The sequence below is a fragment of the Ailuropoda melanoleuca genome, chromosome 15, assembly GCF_002007445.2.
Source record: "Ailuropoda melanoleuca isolate Jingjing chromosome 15, ASM200744v2, whole genome shotgun sequence".
Classification (NCBI taxonomy): Eukaryota; Metazoa; Chordata; class Mammalia; order Carnivora; family Ursidae; genus Ailuropoda; species Ailuropoda melanoleuca.
The window spans coordinates 71086737-71109485 of record NC_048232.1 but is presented as its reverse complement, the minus strand read 5'-3'; positions in this window follow the sequence as shown (position 1 = coordinate 71109485).

Below are 22749 nucleotides of genomic sequence, written 5' to 3'. Positions count from 1 at the left end.
GCCCACCTGAGCAATTCAAGTTCTGAATAGTTGCTAACTCACTGATCAGTTAACTCCTAATCTAGACACACTAAACAAATAATTTGCCAAATACACTAGGATATGAAACAGAAGCACTGGATATCCAACCAGATGTGTCCCAGAAAAGGGGTCTACTGCATTGCTAATAACCACGGCTATCATTTACGGAGCACACACCAGGTATCTGTCCAGCACTATGTCAAGTGCCATACAGACTTATCTGATCCTTATAAACCCACCATTGAGCAGATGGGGAAACTAAGACTTAAAAATAGGTTAAGTAAATTACTCCAAATCAACAAGTCTGTAAAGGGCAAAGCAAGATTTTTGCCTTCACTATGAGCCATTCCATTCTATTCCACTGCTCCCCAAAAGATAGCCCTTGAAATGACAACGTCAGCATCACCTCGGAATTTGTTAGAAGTCAAAATCTCAAACCCCATCCAGATTTACTGAATCAGATTCACTGATTGTGGGACCTAGGAAATCTGTTATTAGCCAGCTCTCCAGGAGGTACTAAAGCATGCCAAAGCTTGAGAAGCACATCTCCATTCTACTCTGTTTCTCCAAACTTTAACAAATACGTATATTTCATTTGTGCCAGTGCAAATTCTTACAAAACCCAGAAAATGATCACATCCATTTCTTTGAGCTATGTGAACAATAGTCACTATACCAGTGACCGTAATTCCTACAAATAAAATATATAAAATGAGCCCCAAGGAAAACAACCCAATAGCATTATCCATCTAAAGTATGAACAAGGGCTACAGTGATTGGAATTCTTTCAACACCTGACTACACATATTGATTTGGGATTAAAACAGTAATCACTTAGCTCATTCTAAGCCTTAACAGATAAAATAGATTTTTAATATAAGCTCAGAAAGGAATATCTTGCCAAGAGGGCAAGAGTAACCATCCTGTGTGCTGTGACAAAGTGAAATATAATATATGAAAATGGCAATCAGAATTCCAACCTATTGCTATGAGTAGTTGTCTTGCCAAATAATGAAATGTATTGACATTGGTGCTGAGCTGTCATTGGCACGTTACACAAACATTGAGATTTTCTAAGCAAAGTTACTGGAAGTCATTCAAATATTTATAATGGTGTAATGGGTGAACTGGAGACTTTCTCTTTCAAAAAAAATTTATTCCAAACTCCTTGATGAGAAAATATTTGGAATAAAGCACAATAGATTTATATACAGACTTATATGGCTGAAATTGATTTTTGTTTCCCTGGGAATTTAAGAATCTTTTTAATAGTTGAGAACTGGTGTACAGCTGCAAAAGGTTGGCTTAATACAGAGCCAATATTTATGCTTTCTTGATAGAACAAATGAGAATTCTCTCTCTGTTTTCTATCTTACTTATGTTGAAAGCCTGGCAACACTGGGATATAATACTTGCTTCTTCAAAATGTTTTTAAATTGTTGTTCACTGTTTTGTATTTCGTATTGAAGCTGCTTTATTTATAATATTACTAAACCTCAAAGAAATCCATATGGTGGAAGTGAATGGAGAAACTTTGCAGTTTCACTGTTTTATTCTTCTTTAATAGAATTTATGTGAAACCGAAAATTGTTCGTCTGCTTTTTGTCTCAAGGTATATGTCTATACTTTGCGACAGGATGGCTTAAAGAAATGGGTAAATTATATTACCCAGTAAACTTTATGGCTAGCATTTAATGCTGCAGAAATTGCCCTCTTTCTAACAGGAGTGTGAAAGTTTATGTAGACACTTGCTGTTTCTATATTTAAATAAAGCAAGCCTAGCCTCAGAAAAATACAAACGTAGTTTTGTCTAAATGTAGATCCAGCAATATTATACCAGCAGCTCCTACTTCTTAATAATTTCTAGTTCTTTCTAGACTTATTTATTTCTACTGCTTACCATTTGCCTACTCTATTGAGGACCTACTAAGGGCCAGCCTTATGCTATTGCTTTACCTGGAATCATGTGTACAGGTGCAGTAGTCTGACATATGATAACCTCTTGAGCAAATATTGTTATCCGCTTACATCTACCAAAGAATACAGAATTTGTCTGTAGACAAAGTAATCTATGCTTCCTGGATCCTAGCCCTCACTAGCAGAGTTTTGACATCATATGTATTATCTTTTAGCAAAAAAAAAAGTAAGATCAGGAATCCAAATGATCAGTATAAGAGGTTAACATCATAGACACTGGTATCAAAGAGTCTTGAGTCCAGTCCTCGATTGCTTACTACCTATGTGGCTTTGAACCAGTCACTGTAGCTTCTTGTGCCTCCATTTTTTATTTCATAGAGATGATGAGCAGATTTGCTCAGAGAGTCCTCAGAAAAGTACCTGGTATGGAGTAGAGTGGTCAATATATGGATGCCGTCATTGTTATTCTCTGGGCCTGTTCCATCACCTGTAAAATGGATGCAATAAACAAACAAATCATATGGAATTTCTGTTATGGGGAAGGCTAGAGGTTCTATGCAGTCAAGAACCATGTATATCTTTTCACTATTGTTTCCTAGCACATAGTATAGATTACTGACATATAATAAGTATGAATAAAAATTTAAGAACAATTTAAGTGAATGAATAAATTATGTATATAAAGCATTTGGCACAGTGTGTTCAATAAATGAGGGCTAGTTTGGGGCGCCTGGGTGGCACAGCGGTTAAGCGTCTGCCTTCGGCTCAGGGCGTGATCCCGGCGTTATGGGATCAAGCCCCACATCAGGCTCCTCCGCTATGAGCCTGCTTCTTCCTCTCCTACTCCCCCTGCTTGTGTTCCCTCTCTCGCTGGCTGTGTCTATCTCTGTCAAATAAATAAATAAAATCTTTAAAAAATAAATTAATTAATTAATGAGGGCTAGTTTAAGTATTTTTAACTATTTTGTGGAATCCATAATGGAGCTTTTGCTCAAGCCTGACCTCTGTCCATAGTACTGGGAAGTCTTTACTGGGAAGCCTTCACTTCCTGGTACTAAGAACTCCAAGAAGCTCTGTCCAGTAGCATTATGGAATTAATCCTTTGGCCTTGACTAGAAGGGAATTAGTGGTAAGAGCATTGTGCCAGAAATCTAGGAGATTAAGATTCAAGTCCTAGCTTTACAATTTCTTACTTGTGTGATCTTAAACAAGTCATTTTATCTCTTTGAGTCTATTTCTTCTATTGTAATTTGAATGGTTTGGATTGAAAGATACTCTTGTAACATTGGCTCTCTATAATTTTACAAATTATGTCATAACTCTTTGTTCCTGAACATATGAACAATTTTTATGGCTTATCCCTCATGTATGTAGCATGCCTATTATACATACACACACACACACACACACACACACACACACACACACGTGTATGTAAGTCAGCAGTACTTGTGAATTTCTTTGTCCAATACAGGCACTTTTCTTCTGAAATAAAAAAAAATTCCTCTCTCCATTTATATTTTTGGCAATTCCTGCATGAGAGTTTTACATTTAAATCTAGCCACATTAGATTATAAGTGAGAAATGTTCTAAAAGAAAGCCTTGATTAAGAAAAACTAATGACTTATTTTGTCCATTCCATCCCAACGTGATTTCCTCCTTCCACACTCATTCAACTTTTGTTTGTACCATTATTTGCTATTTCTTAAATATTCAACTGGTTAAGCATGTGTATATGCTTTGTCTCCCTATGTAAGAAGAGCTATGACCTACTATTTGCCAGGCACCCTGCTAGGGAATTCTCTAATTCTTTCAACAATCCTCAAAAATTATAGATAGGGAAACTGGTAAGTGCTTAAGTGGTCCCAAGTTCAAACCACAGTCATTGATGGCGCCAGAATTGGAAACTGGGTCTGTCTCATCAAAGTCAATGCTGCTTCTATTCTATACTGTCTTTCAGATAGCTGCTTACCTTGTCAAATACCCACAGTCTAAAAATGTTCCTGGGAGCAGATCTGCTTATTATATTTGTTTGAACTATCCCCCCCAATACATACACAGCATTGTGAACACAATAGGTGCTAGAAAATGTATGTTGAGTAAATGAAAAAAACGGGGGCACATTGGGCCTTCCTCAGTTTTGTGACCTCATTTCTCTCTTAGAGGTCTCCTCTTTCTTCTTCTTCCTCTTCTTATTATTTATTTATTTATTTATTTATTTATTTATGGATCAAAACAGGAAGTGGTAAGGTTGTCACATGAATGTAAATCTTGGAGCTATGACAAGTGCCAAACTAGTTCTAAGGCATCAAGGAAGTCAAAGTTTAGTCCCCTGTATTTCTTTCCCAGCACTCAGTGAGCCTGAATGTCAGGATTCCCATCTCATGACAGCCTCAGTAGACAGCAGGATGCTGTGGAGGGCACAAGCACTGTCCTAACCAGGGGTAGGGATCTCTAGACCCTTTCAAATTCTACACCAAAGAATTTTCTATGGGCTTATGGAAGTATATTTTAAGAGAAGTTCTTTGGTATTATTAGCACTTGTGTATATTTTGAAGATGAAAAGTCAGAGGTTGAATGAGGCCATTATTTCTGATCATGGAGTTGAGAGAGTTCATACTTATGTGGCGGTGATAAATGCAGTTTTGGAATCTTCTTTACTGGATACTCTTTTGAAAAGTAGGTAGTCATGAGCAATTTAAGAATGTTACATTAACTTAGCTCTTACATTAGGCAAGTTAAACTGACAACTGTAACAAGCAGTCCCAAACTTGAAGCTTTACACAATAAAGTTTTATTCTCGTTCATGCTATAAGGTAACGTAAGTATTCTTGGTCAGCCAATGATCCCCAAATAATATCTCAAGGGTCCAAGCCCCTTCCTTCTTATAGTGCCACCTGCTCTAGATCTTCAGAGTCCCCTCCATTAAGCTTCAGGATGAAAAAAGAATGTGGAAGATTAAACAGAAAATTCTTATAGGCCAGGCCTCCATACATATCATTAGCCAGAATTCAACCATATGGCCACACCTAACTGCAAGGAAGGCTAGGAAAAGCAGTCTAGCTGAGTGCCCAATAAGAAAAGGAAATGAGGTATAGGGAGCACACAGCAGTTTTGTTTTTTTAAAGATTTTATTTATTTATGTGACAGAGAGACAGCCAGTGAGAGAGGGAACACAGCAGGGGGAGTGGGAGAAGAAGAAGCAGGTTCCCAGTGGAAGAGCCCTATGTGGGACTCAATCCCGGAACACCGGGATCACGCCCTGAGCCGAAGGCAGACGCTTAAGGACTGCACTACCCAGGCGCCCCAGCAGTTTCTGTCCCAGCTCTAAATGTATACTTCCCATCCAGCCTTAAGGGGTTAGCTGTGTTCCATGTACAGGGCCAATAAATTGTTGCTCTTGTTACAACTGGTACACCTGATATAATCTAGTAACCATTATCTGAGACACTATATAGTGCACAGCCAAGTGTTAATTGTGGGCTGTGATAAATAACACACGACTTTTGCCCCTAGAATTTTGCACTAAAATAGAGCTCTCAACCAACTCTAAAATGGAGAAGAATAAGAATTAAATAGAGGTCAAAGTGTTTTTAGCATATATTTGATTATATGCCTGTCTGCCCTAACTTTAAGGCTCTCAAGACCAAGACCTCATAACATATCTTTGCGGTCTTTATTCAGTGTCTAGCATATAGCAGGTATTTTAGAAGTGTTTTTTAAGAGAACAAACAAAGAACTATGTTGAAGGAGTGCAGAGAATGAAATAATTATGTGTTGTTGTAAGTTCTGCCCTATACAACTCTAGGAGGTACAATTCACCTTATGGTCATTGTGAATGGCTCTCCTTAGAGTTGTATTGCATACAATCTGCTCATCTGTATGTGACAGCCCTGGGGAAAAGAGCAACCCAAAAATGCATCCAGGAGAACATTAAAATTGAACTGGGCTTTGAGATATACAAAGAATTTCTACATATGGAAAAAGGAGAGGAGAGGAAATGTGCTCCAGACTGAGGAAAGAAGCCCATCCAGAAGTCCAGAGTTCTAGAAAGACAGCTGATAGATCAGGTAGCTGAGAGTTATGCTGATAGAAAGTAATGGATAAAAGGTGAAGTTACTTTGTTGCTCAATAGTGAAGGGTGTTGATTACCACACTGAGAAGTGTGAAGCTTTTTTGGTAAACATTCTGGAGTTGTTGTTTTTGGAGGACCGAAATAATGTATGCCCACTCATGTTTTAGGAAGATCACTCTATCATGTAGAAGATGAATTGAAGAAATGATAGGCAAGGAGATCATGTGGGAGACTACTACCACACTGCAGCTGAGCAATGATAAAGACCTAACTAGGACGATGACAGAGTGGAAAGGAAGAAGAAGACAAAAGGACTTTGTGACTTTTTGGCTGCCCCAGGTGACAGAGAGGAGTGAAAAAATACTCCAAGGTGATGTGGAAGATAGTGTGGACAATTCATTGCAGAAAGAGAACAGGAGTTTTAAAAAGGAAAATGATGTGTTTGGTATGTGTGGCATTTGAGGTGTCAGCAGGAAATCTATATAAATACCCAGAAAGAGGGGAGATGATTTCTGAACTATCAGCTCATGGCGGCCAGGTAGAGAGTACAGAGCAATGGTTCTTAACAGGTTGTGTGTGTATGGGGAGGGGGAGATTGGTCTGGCTTACCTATCACTGAGTATGAAATAAACTACCACAGAAAGCTTAACACAACCACTTATCTTGCTCATGATTTTGTGTGTCAGTATTTGAGGACGGACTAGATAGGCTAGGTAGTTTTGTTCTATGTGGTCTTAATATAGTGGCTGGGCCTGGAGGATCCACTTTCAGGATGGTTCTTTATTCATACATGGTGCCTCCATGCCACACACACGAGGTCTTATCATTTGAGGTACTCCCTATGGCTTGGGTTTCTCATGCCATGGTGGTCTCAGGATATCTGATCACACTTCCTGTAAGAGGCAGGAGTTCAAGCTACCAGATCAGTAAAGGGCCATGCCTAGAACTGGCACAGTGTCTCTTCTGTTACATTTTATTGGTCACAGGGCCTAACCACATTCAAGAACTTGAGGATAGATTCCACCTCTGCATGGGGAAAATGGCATGGTCACATTGCAGAAGGGTATGTGGGATGGGAAATATTTTGGGGCCATCTTTCGAAAATACTATTTGCTACAGGGGTGTCCATCAAAGTCACGTGCAGGGATTTTTCAAATTATGGCGATTATCCTTCCAAGTTTTTTTAAAATTTGTTGCTTTTTTATTATTTTATTTTTAAGAATCTCTACATCCAACATGGGGCTCAAACTCATAAACCTGAAATCAAGAGTTGCATGCTTGGATGGTGTTCTAAGCCAGCCAGGTGCCCCTACTTCCAAGTTTTAAATAGGTTGTACAAGAAATTCTGATACATATTCCTGACTAAGACCCAGTGGTACAGAACAGAAAGAAAAAGTAGCTCAGAAATGAAATGTAACAGGAAGAACAACTCTGAATAGGGAGCTCCTGCTGATAGACCAGAGATGAAAGGAATGAGCTCAAGGCATTATGGGAGCCAGAGCAGGAGAGCATTCAAGAAGGGAGCAGTCAGAAGCACCAAATTCTATGGAGATAGAGAGAATAAGAAGTAAGCAGAGGTTGCTGGATTTGGATTTAAAATCTCTCCAGGCTTCTCTGAACTCTATTGCAGTTAGGGTTGGGATACCAATTCTGAGGCTTGGAAACTGAGTCTGCATGCAGCTAGAATTGGTTCCTTTTGCAGTCAGTTTACTGCATCAGGTATAGGAAGCACATCAGGCTAGGACTTGAGAGAACTAAGTTCAGATTCTGACTTGGCTGCGTATTCACTCTGTGAGTCTATACAGGTCACCTCGTCTCTCTGGGCTTCAGACTCCTTTGCTCTAATTCTAAATTAATATTTAAATGCCATATTCTGTTCTTGTTTGCATTCAACAAATGTTTATTTTCTTGAGATATTTTTTAATGAGACTTGAAAATACTGTTTTTTAATGTGGTATTACTTGGGACCAGAATAAGGGAAAACATCTGCTTTTCTTTCTTTTTTTTTTTTTTTGACATAGATTCTAAATCTTTACGATTTACATGAAAAAAATTACAACGGTCATACTGGGTTTCTTTCAAATGTGAAGGAAGAAAGGAGGCTTTGCAAATGAAAATGATAGAAACCACCTTAGTAGGAAAATAATTTGAAGATGGTGTTTGTTCATAATGGCTCAAAGAAGTCCCCAAGTCCTTGCCTTCACCAGGACATCCTGGTAGATAGGTAATATAAGAGAGATTAAGGTTAATAAACTCTCTGGAGAGTGCTGTCAGATGGGTTATGATGACTAGGTTTGCTTTACGCTCCTCAGTCCCTTACCTGATGAAACTAATGAGACAGTGGTATGAACCTGGATGTTCCTCAGTCAGCCACTGGGGAGATTCTCAAGCAGTATCCTTCCGACCCAGCCCCCAACAGGGCTCTCCAGGCATCTGCCTTTAGCAAGGCCAAGGCTAAAACAGAGTTTACACAGCTGGGCCTTAGTTTCATGAGGGTCTTCATTCTTTTCAGTCTGATTCTCAGTGCTACTTTGGGATACCTCTGAAGATGGGAAGCCAGTTTAGCTCCAATCATCGAGTAAGTTACTAATCAGCCCTCCCACTTCCAAATCCAGACCTTTTTACTTCAGCCTGGTCCCTTCCTCTATCCCCCTAGCTACTACTCGCTGCTCATTCCCCACTCGGTGTCTTCTTGTTCATATTTTCCCTAACTTCACTTTCTCTTTTTCTCTTTCTCTTTCTTTTCCTTTCTCTTTTTCTTTCTCTTTCTCAAATCCTAATCAGAGTTCAGAGCCAGGCTAAATTCTGCCTCTCCCTGGAGCTTCCCCTGCCAACTCTAGGCCTCTGCACCTCCTCCACACAGGTGTGAGTTACCCACTAGGCAGGCTGAGTATGTGCTTAGGGCACTTGTAAGTCAGGGGTCTTAGCCATCCCACCCCTACCCACACCTCACCACACACACACACGCACACAGAAACCTCAGCTTTAATGAACGTATACAGAGTTTTCAAATGGGAGAATCTAAGAAGATTTTATTTTAACTTTAGCATATGTAACCTTTGTGACATTTCAAGAAATAACATTTGTTCTTCATTATGTAGGGAGGGGCACAAAGGATTACTTTTTTCAGTTTAGGGTCTTTAGAGTTCTTAATTTTATATTGATCTTTCCTCTGAAATTACATTGTGCTCATTGTGTTTTCCGTAGACATTGGTATTTAACTGTATATTGTCACGTGTATGACCTGGTGGCTGACCACGTGGATTCTGAAGTCAGACCGACGTGTTGAAATCTTGACTCTGACATTAACTAGCTGTGGGACTTCGGGCAAAGTATTTGTAGTAGGTAATCTCCAGTCATAGCTGTCATAACTCCTTCTCCCTGCCACTCCTGCATTGAGAGGTGGAACTTGTTTTCCCTTCTCTTAAATTTTGCTGGGCCAGTTACAGGTTTGACCAACAGATCATGGGAGAAGTGATGTTCTAAGATTTCAGAGACTGGGCCTTAAGAGAACTGGAAGTTTCCATTTCTTCCCTCCTGGAGGGTTCTTCTTAAGACTCTAGCTTCCATCCCAGTAGAGATAATGGAGGAGTATAGATGTCCTCTGGTGGGCAGTCTCAACTGTGCTCCCAGCTGATATCCAACACCAGTTGCTAGCCATGTGAGCAAGCCATCTTGGATGGTCTAGCTCTGTCGAGCCTCCAGAGAAGTGTAGCCCCAGACGACCTCATGTGGAACAGAACTGCCCAGCTGAGCCTGGCCAACTCAGAATCATCAGACATAATAAGATGGTGTTACTTCAAGACACTAAGTTTGAAGTGGTTTGTTATATAGAAATAGATGACTGAAACAGTATTTAACCCACTTAGATTTGGTTTCTTCCTCTGTAAAATGGAGTCAATAATGGTACCTATTTCATGGTATTATTTTGAGGATCAAATGAGATTAAATGTATGGTAACTGCTTAGTGATGTTATCATTATTATTATGTTTAATCATGCAAGGAAGGCTCTGTCACTGGTTAAAATAGTTCAAGAATCAGAGTACAGGAAGCGGGGGAGGGCAGGGGAGAAAAGAAAGGTGTAGGAAATAAATAGAATTACTATTTATTGGGAGCCTACTAGGTTCCAGGCCCCATGCTAGGTGTTCGCATATATGATCTCCCTTGCTCTTGACAGAAAACTTGTTAGGGATATGCTATTATCCTTATCATAGAGTGAAGGCACAGAGATGTAAGTGGGCTTCAAAGTGGGTTGTGTAACTTTTTTTCCCCACACAGTTTGGACTGAGGGGCTTCCTGAGATCTTTCAAAGTGTAATTTCTGCTTTTAATGAGAAATTACATATCCAGCCAGATTCTAATCAACTCCATCAATATTCTGCCTCTGATAGGAGCACTGAGGAAAACTTAAGAATATCTTCCAAAGTCCTTCACTTCCAGTAATAAATTATTACAAATCTAGCACCAGGGAATCTAGATAAATCTTTCATGAAACTAGTTATTTTTAGCTTATATCACTTCTCAGAGAAATAACTTCAGACATGTAAAGCTGTACTGCCTTTTATTTTTTCTTAAAATACCACCTTTAGCCCTCTAAGAAGTGCTTCCCCATTAAGCCTATATACATTACTGCTTAATTTGTAAATGAGAAGTTAAGGTATCTTTCCTCACAGAGCCAGTTTGCTTGGTAAGATCAGCACAATACTGATAAGAAAACCTATACTAGGCTCCTCAAACCGGGCCTCTGAGATTCTGGCTGAAAGCTCACCAAAGATCTGGGTCCAATAATAAAATCCTCCTCGAATCTGGGAGCATTCAGCTCATTTCTGCCTTCTCAATCTTTTAAGTGCCTCCTTCCCATGCTGCTTCTTTTCCTTTCCCCAGTTCCTTGCAAAATCTTGTTCCAAAATGTCAGTCAACCATCAGCTAATGGGATCAGAAGTTGCTTCACAATCACAAAACCTCCTGTTCCCCGGCCCAGGGGCTCCCATTACCATCCCATGTCCCAAGATGACCTCCAGTCTCCATGACGTAAGAACATTTCAGAGCAGCTTTATAAACGGAGAAACTCATTTGTTATTTTTTCAAGGGACCAAGAAAAGAAAATGTTATGAACAAGGAAATTGTTGGTGGGTCACTGGCTGGGACACTGAAATTTGAACATTGAACAATTAATTTGAGGATAATATAAACAGGTTTCATTATACAGATTTTAGGAATATGATATGAATAGTCTGTTGTTTTGAATTCTAGAATGTTCCTCCCCCTACTGTGCCCCCACTCCCACCCCCTCTTACTATGACTTGGCATTCTCCCTTTTACTACTCTACTCTGCTGGTTGTTTTCTCCATCTACGTCTGCTGTTGGGAGTGCAGATGAACTCTGCATTTGGCTTCATGTGGTTGCCTTGCCTACATTTATTCTGACATTTATTCTGGTTTCCTATTGTGTTGCTGACACACATTTTTAAGGGTTCCATTATGTTAGGGTATTTTTCCTACTCTCTACAGAAAAATTGACTTTTCAAAGGAATATTTTAAAAATTATTTTTGTTTAAAGAAATGTTTCTAGTTCTTTGTCCTGTTTCACAATTATAGCCATGTAATCCATAAGGAATCCATTAATGTGTAAGAGGCTTTGAAGCTGCTAGATGTGTGTGTGTATGTGTGTGAGTGTGTGTGTTTGCGCACGCACACTGTTTTTTTCTCTTTCTCTCAGAATCTGGCTGCTGCCAACCACTGATTTAGGAATGTTTAGGGGTATATGCCAACTCAATAATCAAAATCATTTTGGTACTGGGAACCCAACCACAGTCTCTGTAGAGCAGTGGAATTTATTGCTTGCTCCAGTATTAGGTAATAGTACCAACAACATTTTGAATAAAGAAGAGTCTGATAAGATGTGAAAGAATGTCAGGATAATTCATTTTGATCATAAAACAATGCTTGTTTTGAGTTGAAATACTAAAGGCACAAATAGCCTGATGGTCCATGACTTCCCTCCCTTGACTTGGTATAGGAATATGATTTGTAGCGTACTTCAGGTTTGAGGCTCCACACAAAGTGCTGATTTGCTGCTACATACACATCCCTGTTTTCATTCTACAAATACATACCTAGTACTGATTATGGGCCAAGCACTGGCTAAGGCATTGGAACTGCAGTGGTGAAGAGGATAAACACAATTCCTGCCACATGGCACTTTCTGAAGGAAGATATCTTGGCTTCATAGATTACTTGCTGTTAGGACATTTGAGGCACATGCATAACAAAGTAATAGTGAAGCTTGAGTCCTACTGTGTTCTGATCCAGGCTATACCACTCCAAGCTGTTTTATCTTGAACAATTTATGTGGCTTCACTTCAGATTCTAAATTCCAATAGAACTTACATCATAGGGTTATTGTTGAGGGTTAAGTGAAAACAATCTTTGTACAGCTTTTAGCAAAGTGCCTGGTTAATAACCAGTAGTAGTAGAAGTGGTAGTAGTAGTAGATGAGCCACACTGGCCTTCAGCAAAGAAGGGTAAGTTTCCTCATTCTTGACGCAGCAAGTTCATGGGACCAACCATCACTGGCAAGTCACAGATCCAACCCACCGTGGAGTCTCTTCAATTTGAGGGAGAGAAAAAGAAAGTGTTGCCCAGTGCTCAGAACCACATCTTTGCTTCTAAATCTACAGTTCCTCCTACTGCTCATGAAAGGAAATGCAGCTCCTTCCTCCCCAGGAGGGTAGTTGCCAGATCCTCTGTGGTGAGGATTCTTCACACTACCTGAGCCCTGACATTTCAGACCCCATAAGGGGCAACCCCCTCATCATCCCTGAGACCTGCCACCAGTGATTGTGCCAGTGGAAGCCCACCATGCTATGGTATAGACTTTTCCCGCCCATTCTGCCCCTTCTGTTTCAGCAGGATCCCCATCTTGCTCCATATTGAGCCTAAAACAGCAGATCTAGAACTTCCAACATTGCTGGGACCTTCAGGACTCACAAGAAACCCATCTTTCTGATGGATCCTGGATTGTCTTTCCCTTTGGGACATCCCTGATTTCAAACACTTATCTCCAAAAGAGCCCTCAACAGTCATTGTATGGCTGCCATGTGCCCTGATGTTTTGACTGAGACAACGTGGTTACCATACCTAACCAGATCTCTCCCAGAATAGTCACAAGGTTCTCCTGGGCACAATGGGAATGCAGGGAAGAAAGCTGTGTCCACCTGTTCCTCTGTTGTATGCCTCTTCAGAAGCCATGTCTTCTACCCAGCAGGAGAGAGAAGTTTGCTTGGTGTCCATCCTAGGGATCTAGGTGCCAAAAGAACCTAGGTGCAGAAAGAACCCACTGTAGCCAATCTGCCCACTCCCTTCCCCATGAAGAGGGCAGGCACAGAAAATTTCCCCAGATCCTGCCCAGCTCATCTACCTCTAAGGGGCCTTACCGTAGCTAATATGTGAGAGGAGAACAAATTTAAATGAAATAAACATGAACGTCCTCCTAACAATAATAGTGCTATTAATCCAACCCTCAGTGAGTGCCCAATTAACTACATGGTGCCAGAGGAGAGACAAATCCCAGCCACCCTCTTGGTAGTTTAGCAAGATACTGGCTTAGCAGGTCTGTGCTAGCTTGAGGGAAGAATAAGCTGATGCCAGAGGCTAATCTCTAGAGGCTCTGTCTTCAAACAAGACTATTTCCTCAACCAGGAAATTTCCTGTATCACATAGTGTATCATATGTTCTCTGCCATCCTTTTCTTATAAATCCACGTAGAGGGCAGGGTCCTTTCCCTGGAGCCATTTCCCCGGGGGCATCCAGCTGTGGCCAGTCAAGCACACATCTGTTGGATGATGGCAGCCCAGGGTAGCTATGGGTTCTGGGGCCTCTTATGTGGAAGCTTCCCCAGAAAACTGTACTTCACTTTCTGCATATCACTAGTAAGGCATTTTTCTCTGCTGCCTTGGCATGACAGCGTCAGAACCCAGGAAATTAGCCATTGTGAAGGTATGAAGAACTCAAGGTCTCTGTACACAAGTAGTTAACAGTTTCGTGGAAAAGAACTCAAAGACGATAATAAATGCAGTACATTTATAGACACTTGAGGTGAAGGGACTTTAATAGGCTGTCACTGAACCCCCACTCTAGGCAACAGATTATAATCTTAACTAAAATGCATACTTCTGCCTAGATTAGCAAAGTCCTGGAGGGCCACTTATAAAGGGGGCCCACACTGGTTCCTGGACCCTCACTTTCACTCTTCAGGGAAAAAAGAAGCCCCCACAGATGACTATATCTGACAAGAACTTGCGCTAGGAACAAACCCAAAATGAGGAGATATTCACTAATAATTAATATATAATAATATTAAAAATAGTAAAATTCACAAATAAGGGGAACTAATTTACTAATTTTTGTGGAAAATAAACCACCACTCTTTTTCTTAAAAAATATTTTATTCATTTATTCGACAGAGATAGAGACAGCCAGTGAGAGAGGGAACACAAGCAGGGGGAGTGGGAGAGGAAGAAGCAGGCTCATAGCAAAGGAGCCTGATGTGGGGCTCGATCCCATAACGCCAGGATCACGCCCTGAGCCGAAGGCAGACGCTTAACCACTGTGCCACCCAGGCACCCCTAAACCACCACTCTTTATTCACATTGATTCATTTAAGAAAGTTAACAGAAAATATATATATTACCCACAATATATTTATACCCACAAGTAATGTTTCAACATGAGCAACCACTCCAAGTGCATGGAAACATGGCCATTGGCCATGGCAAACCTAGGTAAATACTCAGGCTGGGACTGCTGTGTTCAGATTAGGCCCTACACATGAGTGCAGGGCTGGAGTGGGGAGGGCATGCTGAACTCGGGCATATACACCTCTTATACACTCTTGTGTGGGTGTAAGCACCCAGAGGTAGGGGTGCCATACTTTTCTTCCACACACAGACACTATCCACCCACAAAGCCTAAAGGAGGCCACTTTTCCTCATTCATCTACTTAAAAGGGCTCCTTTTTATAATTGGTATAATTTGTATGTGCTAGCAGGTGTCTCACCTTTCCTCAAAGCCTTTCAGGACTTGATAGTTCTAAGGGCAAGTGGGGTACAGGGCACCTGACTACTAATAGCTTGAACCATCCAACCCCATTAGGAAATGACAACTTCATAAAGACCTTGTATTTTTGGACTCTGGTCTTCTCCCTGTAGGTAACCAGGGAGCTTTAGAGAATAATTGGTCCTGCTTATCAAGCTGGGTTTTTTTAAACTGAATCTTTTTGAGATAATTGTAGATTCACGTGCAGTTGTAAAAAATACAGAAAGATATACTATTTACAACTTTACCAAGATTTAATTATTTAAACCAACATTTGTTGAACACTTTTTCTGTGCCAGCCATCAGGACAACAAAGATGCCCAGTGGGATCCCTGGGCTTCTGTTCCTTTAAGTTCTCATGATGAAGACAGACACAAAATATCTCTTTAAGGAAGTTCATTGTGCAAACTGTCAAGAGGGAAGTGAGCGTGTTGGAAGAAGAGTCCTGGGCAGTGCCTTAGGGTATAAGTAGAAGTTTTTCAAGAGAAATGGGTGTTGGATGGGGCAATCTGGGCAGAGAAAACAGCACAGGCAAAGGCTCAGAAGTATGAAATAACATGGTGTGTGCTGGGAGCCATTCAAGTAATTCAGCATGGATTGGAACAAAAAATTCAAGGAAGAGTTCAGAGGCATCTGGGGAATGAGAAGGGAATGTTGTGTGATCCTGGCCTCCCACATTCTATGCTGGGGAAATGAAAAACAGATGGGAAATATGCTCCCAAACATGGCCCAAGCATGGCTCTCAGGGAAGCAGGAGAGAGTCTTGTTCCGGTTTGAGGAGCCCACAGAGCCCTCATTTCCAATTTTTGGACTATGGCGCACTTCCTTCTGTGACCTTCACCCAAGGTTAAGAGCAGGAAGTCTAGCTCATATCTTTCCTCTTCTGCACAAGGGTGGCAATTGGAATAAAACAGAGTGCCTCCCCTCTACCAATCTGGGCTACCACATGGGGCAAAGCACCCTCAGCTCCCATCTGGCATGAAGTTTATCCAGAAGTCCTGTAAGGGACCAGTGAAGGACACAGAAGTTAGTTGATGATGTTGCTGGCAAACTGAGTGGAGAGTAACCAAAATGGTCTGTAGGGCAGACCACCTGAGCTGGGAATCAAAGGGGAATCCCATCCATACTCCAAAGAAATAGACAACCCCAGAAAGCTGAGATGAAGCGAGTTAACCAGGACTCCAGGCCCTGACTGAGCTGAGAAACAGCTGACCTGGAGTATTCTAGCCACAGAGGTCCACAGAAGGTGCCAGTAGAGCAAGGAGTAACCAGGTACACAGGGAAATAATTTCCTCAAAGACAGTGAAAATTCAAGGAGTAGCATGGGATCTGAGTTCCTACCTGCTCACCTCCACAGTCACACGATAAGCAAATGCGTGTATTTACAGGCATTCTGGAGAAGACAGGGAAGGCATACTGAGATATGCAAATGTAAGTTTCCTTATTGCTCAGCAGGAAGGGGCTCCTAAGGAAGATTAGGTAGTTTATAGAAAAATAAGAAAGTCACATTTTCTTTGAATGAATATATTGTGTTTAATGATCAACCCCTCTATATATGGTTTATGAATACCCCAGGTAGGGTTGTGGATGAAACCATTCTATTTTAATGTGGAATGATGAGGATTCTGTGCTGGTTGGTGACTTCTGAATCATGCCATACTCTCTGCAGTACTAAAATATTCTCTTACTGAAGAAGAGATGAGCTACTTTCTCACCTGTCCTTGCATCCAAAAACGTGGCAATCCTGGTACATCCCCAGAAATGGGGATGTGGACTTTGTAAGAGGATGGGGCAGTTTTGGATCTGTGAACTGCTTTCTTTCATAACAACCTGATTTGTAGTATTCCACCCTGTAAGTGAAAGGGAAAGCGAAAGATAAAGAAGAAAGCAGTACTGTGTGTAGGTAGAACTGGGAATTTGGCGGCTTATGAGTCACTGATGGCCATATTTTTAGGTATGTTTTTTTAAAGTAAAAAAGGAATCTTTCTAGGTTTGCTGTGTTTACAAAACAAATCTCAGCAACTTAAAACAATATGGTTTATTTCTTCTTGATGCTGTCTGGAGGCTGAGATGGGCTCTGGTTTTCACCAGGCACTGTGAATAAGAGAAACTTACCTTTCCTGCTGTATGTCTCCCTTTATCCTCACACCACCACCACACTCACAACACTTCTGATTTCAGATGTGGGAGGGTCTTCCTGTACCAAGAAATTCTGTGACGCCAGCTGGGTGTCCTACAATTCAACTCAATTCTGACACTATCTACCTGGAGACAGCATCAGATCCCACAGGTTAATGGCTCAGTCCCACAACACAGCCTCCACCACCACCACTGTAGACACCAACACAAGTCCAGGTTGTCACCTGTGCTCCTGACCAACTAGCTATAGGTCAGAGATTCCCACCACACCCTCCTCAGGTTTGATTAATTTGCTAGAGTGGCTCACAGAACTCAGGAAAACAGTTTCCTTACTGTTTGTTGGTTTATTATAAAAGGATATGATAGAGGATACAGGTGAACACTCAGAAGACACACATAGAACAAGGTACAGGGAAGGAGCATGAAGCTTCCATGCTGTCTCTGGGCATGCTACTCTCCCAGTACCTCCAAGTGTTCGCCAACCCAGAAACTCTCGGAAACCCCATACTTTTGAGATTTTTATGGAAGCCTCATCATCTAGGCATGATCAATCATTAACTCCATTTCTAGTCCCTCTCCCTTCTTCCAAGTTCCTAATCACGACTTGCTCTTTCTGGTGACCAGCCTGCAACTACGAGTCACCTCATAGAACAAAGACACTACTGCCACCCAGGAAATTCCAAGGGATTTAGGAGCTCCATGTCAGGAATGGGGGTCAAAGAATAAACGTTGGAACAAAAGATGCTTCTCCTGCTTTGATCACTTAGGGTATTATAAGAGTTTTAGGTGTTCTTTGCCAGGAACTAGGGGCAGAGATCAGTATACATTTTTTTTAATTATCTCATACCCTGAGCTCTGCTCTGTCTTTTCATTTCAGGACCCAGGCTGAAAGAGCAGTCCCTACATGGGACATACCTGGAAAAGAGCAGAGAACCAGCCAAACCTCAAGATGAGTCTTAGGCCTTCTGCTCCAACATGATGAATGCCATATTTACTCACATTTCATTGCCCAAAGCATGTCACATAGCCACACCCAATGACTGAAGGACATAAAATCTTCCCGTAGGAGGTACAGTAAATCACCTGACAATGAGCAGGAAGGAGTGACCAGTGACTGAAAAAAATATTATCTAGCATGATAATATACACTGATTATAAATAAAATGGAAAACACGGGAAAGAAGAAAATTAAAATTACCTGTAATTCCATTGTTAACACTCAGATGTATTTCCTTACAGGCTATGTGTCTGGGTATTTGCTTGTTTCGACAAATTTAGGATTATATAACATATACAACTATATACCTGCTTTTAAGCTGCTGGTTGATATAGAATTATATAATGAACACTTTCCCACATGAAAAATCATTTTTTAAAGATTTTATTTATTTATTTATTTATTTTTGTTTGTTTGTTTATTTGACACAGAGAGCGAGCGAGCATAAGCAGGGGAAGCGGCAGGCAGAGGGAGAGGGAGAAGCAGGCTTCCCACTGAGCAGGGAGCTCTATATGGCACTTGATTCCAGGACCCTGAGATCATGACCTGAGCTGAAGGCAGATGCTTAATAGACTGAGCCACCCAGGCACCCTGAAAAAAATCATTCTTTAAAAATATCGCTTTAATTCCTGCACAATTTTTGTATTAGTTTGGATAGATCAGGTTTTGTAACAATAACCAAAAAAAAACAAAAAACAAAAAACAAAAAATTCAACTTTGTTGCCTGGCTTCAAGCCACAAAGGCTTATTTTTTTTTCCTTTTTTATTTTCAATTAGCCAACATACAGTACATCATTAGTTTTTGATGTAGTGCTCAGCGATTCATCAGTTGTGTATAACACCCAGGGCTCATCACAACCACCAAGGTTTATTTCTTGTTCAAGCCACACGTCAAGTGCGATTTGGCTTATCTTGATCATTCTGGAACCAAGCAGGATAGATCAGCTACCATCTCAAATGTATCTGGCTATTGTGTAAGAAGGAAAGGAAAAAATAGGAAAGCATGCATTGGCTGTTAAAACTTCTGCCCCCACGGTTTTCACATTTTATTAGCCAAATCAAGTCATGTGGTGTGACTTTTTTTTTTAATGGACACAATACTTTGCAGATCCTCCAGTCAAGAGGTTGAATCTATTTCTCTACCCCCTGACTCAGTTTGGCCAGACTTGCTTTGGCTAATGGGACAGTAGCAAATGTAATGTAAGTGGAGGCTTAACACGTCCTTGTGCATTGAGGCTCGTTTCTCTTAATGCTTTTAGAACCACCCAAGGTTGACATAGAGGATGACAGAACACCTGGAGAGAGAGGCCATGCTGTTCCAGCTGTTCCAGCTATTCCACATAGGTAAGTGAGGTCATTCTCAACCATCAAGCTCTAGCCAGCCTAAACCAGAAGAACCATCCAGCCAATTCACAGATTTTGAGAACTTTTTAAGCCACTAAATTTTGAGGTGGTGTGTTATGCCATAAGAGCTGACTTATACATATCTGTATCTAATTTCATCTGGGAGAGAGCCATGATATTTTGAAAAAGTCTTATTGACCACCTCAATATGAAATCTGATGGATGTGCCATCATTTATTTAACTGTTTTCTTGTCAATAGAATCACATTGTTACCTAATTCATTATATCACATTCATTATAGCTATAAATAAGACTACCATGAACATCTTTGTGTATAAGTTTTTACCAAAGTTTCTGATTATTTCATCATAACAGATTGGTAGAAAGAAGAATTGCTGTCAAAATTTAAGCCTCTTGTGGGGCCCCTGGGTGGCTCAGTCAGTTGGGCGTCTGCCTTCAGCTCAGGTCATGATTCTAAGGGTGCTGGGATCAAGCCCCTCATCAGGCTCCCTGCTCAGCGGGGAGCATGCTTCTCTCTCTCTCTCTCTCTCCCTCTGCCTCTCCCCCAGCTTGTGCACGCACTCTCTCTCTCTCTCTCTCCCACTCACTCTTTCTCAAATAAATAAAATAAAATCTTAAAAAAAATTTAAGCCTATTGAAAAAAGGAAACAAGATGAAACCAGTGAGGGAGACAAACCATAGGAGACTCAATATCAGGAAACAAACAGGGTTGCTGGAGTGGAGGGGGATGGGAGGGATGGGGTGACTGGGTGATGGACATTGGGGAGGGTTTGTGCTTGGTGAGCACTGTGTATTGTGTAAGACTGATGAATCACAGACCTGTACCCCTGAAACAAATGATGCATTATATGTTAATTTAAAAATATTTAGAAAAGAAGAAATTTAAGCCTCTTAATAATGACCAAATTATGAGCCAAAAGGATGATATTAATTTATAAATCCAATGAAAGTACATAAGCTTACCCATTTCTCTTCACTCTCATTCAGCATCTAAGTGTGAGCTTTTAAAAGTCTATTTGCTAATCTAATGAGAGAAAAGTCTCATTTAAATTTTAATTTCTTTGCAAACTGAGGATCACTTTGTCTTACATATATTGCTTACAGTCAATAATTCTTACGTAACACTCAGTGCATATGATAACATTTCCTTATATTTCTATACTTTAAATTAAATACAGCTTCAGTGTCCCACAGGACAAAATTGGCAGAAAGTTCAACACCAGGTATTTTTTCCAGTTTCTTTTCCGTCTCTTAGAAGGTGAGGAACCTGAAGCCCTGAATGGACATTATAAAGGTGGTGGGGCTCTGTGCTGGTGCCTCATCTCCCTCCAAGCTAGGTGCGGGGGAAACTTCATGAAGGGGTGAGACTATCTGGGTTCCCACAGCCTTGAAGGTGATGTTCAGTTTTTACATTTAGACATGCCTTATTCAGGTCCATCTACCTCAGAGGCATTAGAGTGGGTGCAAGTCCCCTCCTGCTCAAATATTTAAGCACCTGTTGCTTGCCCAATATCATATTCTGTCAGCACCATAGGAAGGCAGGATGCAGAACTCCAGTTCCCTTTATTTGGCAGAGTTATAATTTGAGAAAACTTATGTGGCATGTGGGGGTGGGGAAGTGATGAAGGTGGCTGGGATGACAAGAGGTTACATGTACATATTACATAATGCTTTTCCCAAAGGAATGAGCAGGTATCTCAGAAGACAAATGATGTAACTGTTAGGAGTATAATATAAATGTCAAAAGTCTAAGAAATTACATATAGAAGTATTGAACCTTAAGTCAGCATATTTCTTCTGTAATAAAGAAAAAAATCACAATAATTTTAGTGAGTTAGAAAAGAAATGCAAAGTCAGACTATGAACAGACTATGAACTTCATGGATGGACTTACTATCAAGGCTGTCTATATCCACGCCTCCCATCCCCACTATTTTTTCTTTTTTTTTCTTTTTTCTTTTTTTTTTTTTTAAAGATTTTATTTATTTATTCGACAGAGATAGAGACAGCCAGCGAGAGAGGGAACACAAGCAGGGGGAGTGGGAGAGGAAGAAGCAGGCTCACAGTGGAGGAGCCTGATGTGGGGCTCGAACCCACAACGCTGGGATCATGCCCTGAGCTGAAGGCAGACGCTTAACCGCTGTGCCACCCAGGCGCCCCCCCACTATTTTTTCATATCCTGCTCTTTGAAAAAGCTTCATTCCCACCAGATGTTATGGGACATAGCTTCCGTCAGTCAATGAATTGACAACTGTTCTCACCATTTGGGGTAGTGGGGTGGATCCCCAAACCCAGTCACATTCGTTTGCCTCCAAGGAGCATATAGTCCTATCTACAACACCTTTTCAGGTAAAGCAGCTGAGTGACAAAGCAAAGTCCTCATGAGACCCACTAACTGACCACCCATTGGGCTATGCGTGCCTATATTATGGTGGTCAGTCAGTGCAAGGGCATTGCCCGCATCTAAGACAAACGAAGAACTTACAAGAAAACACACAAAGTCTGCTGATGCCAAACACATTATGAGGCAACGTTTGCCAGTGCAATCTGTGTGTTGTGTCTTCTATAAAAGACTGTCAGCAAAGGAAGGAAATGGAAACCATTCCCCAATGTGGGCAACCTCTCCTTGCTCACATATGTTAGAGCTGGGATAGTGGATACAAAAGTGGAGGGCGACTGAGAAGGCAGACTGGAAAAGGGGTCAGCTCTCGTACTTAGAACTTGTTGCTAGAAAACAGAAGAGCTGTTAGATGGACCCCCCACAGAGCTGTTTTATTCCTCTAAGTCTACAGGGAGTTTTTTGATGAAGTTACTCCATCATAAGATGTCATATCTCCCTAAGATTCAACTTCAGCTAAAGTCCCTAAGGAAACAATGCCTCCTTTGAAAGAACTGAAGAGTCCAGAAGCTTCTGGGTTCAACTGGCCACTGTCTAAACCGACAACCTGCTTGCTCTGCAGCCTGAGGGATGATCAAACTTTACGGACTGGGAGAGAATTCCACGTCTGCTTCTGAGAGCTAGCTCTGATTGCCCTCTTTCCCATTAACAAAAACAGATGTGTGCTCATGAGCAAAGTAAACATTCAAGGTCAATATATGTTCCTCTCTGTGAATCTAGTTTGGCACTTCTATATGAGCA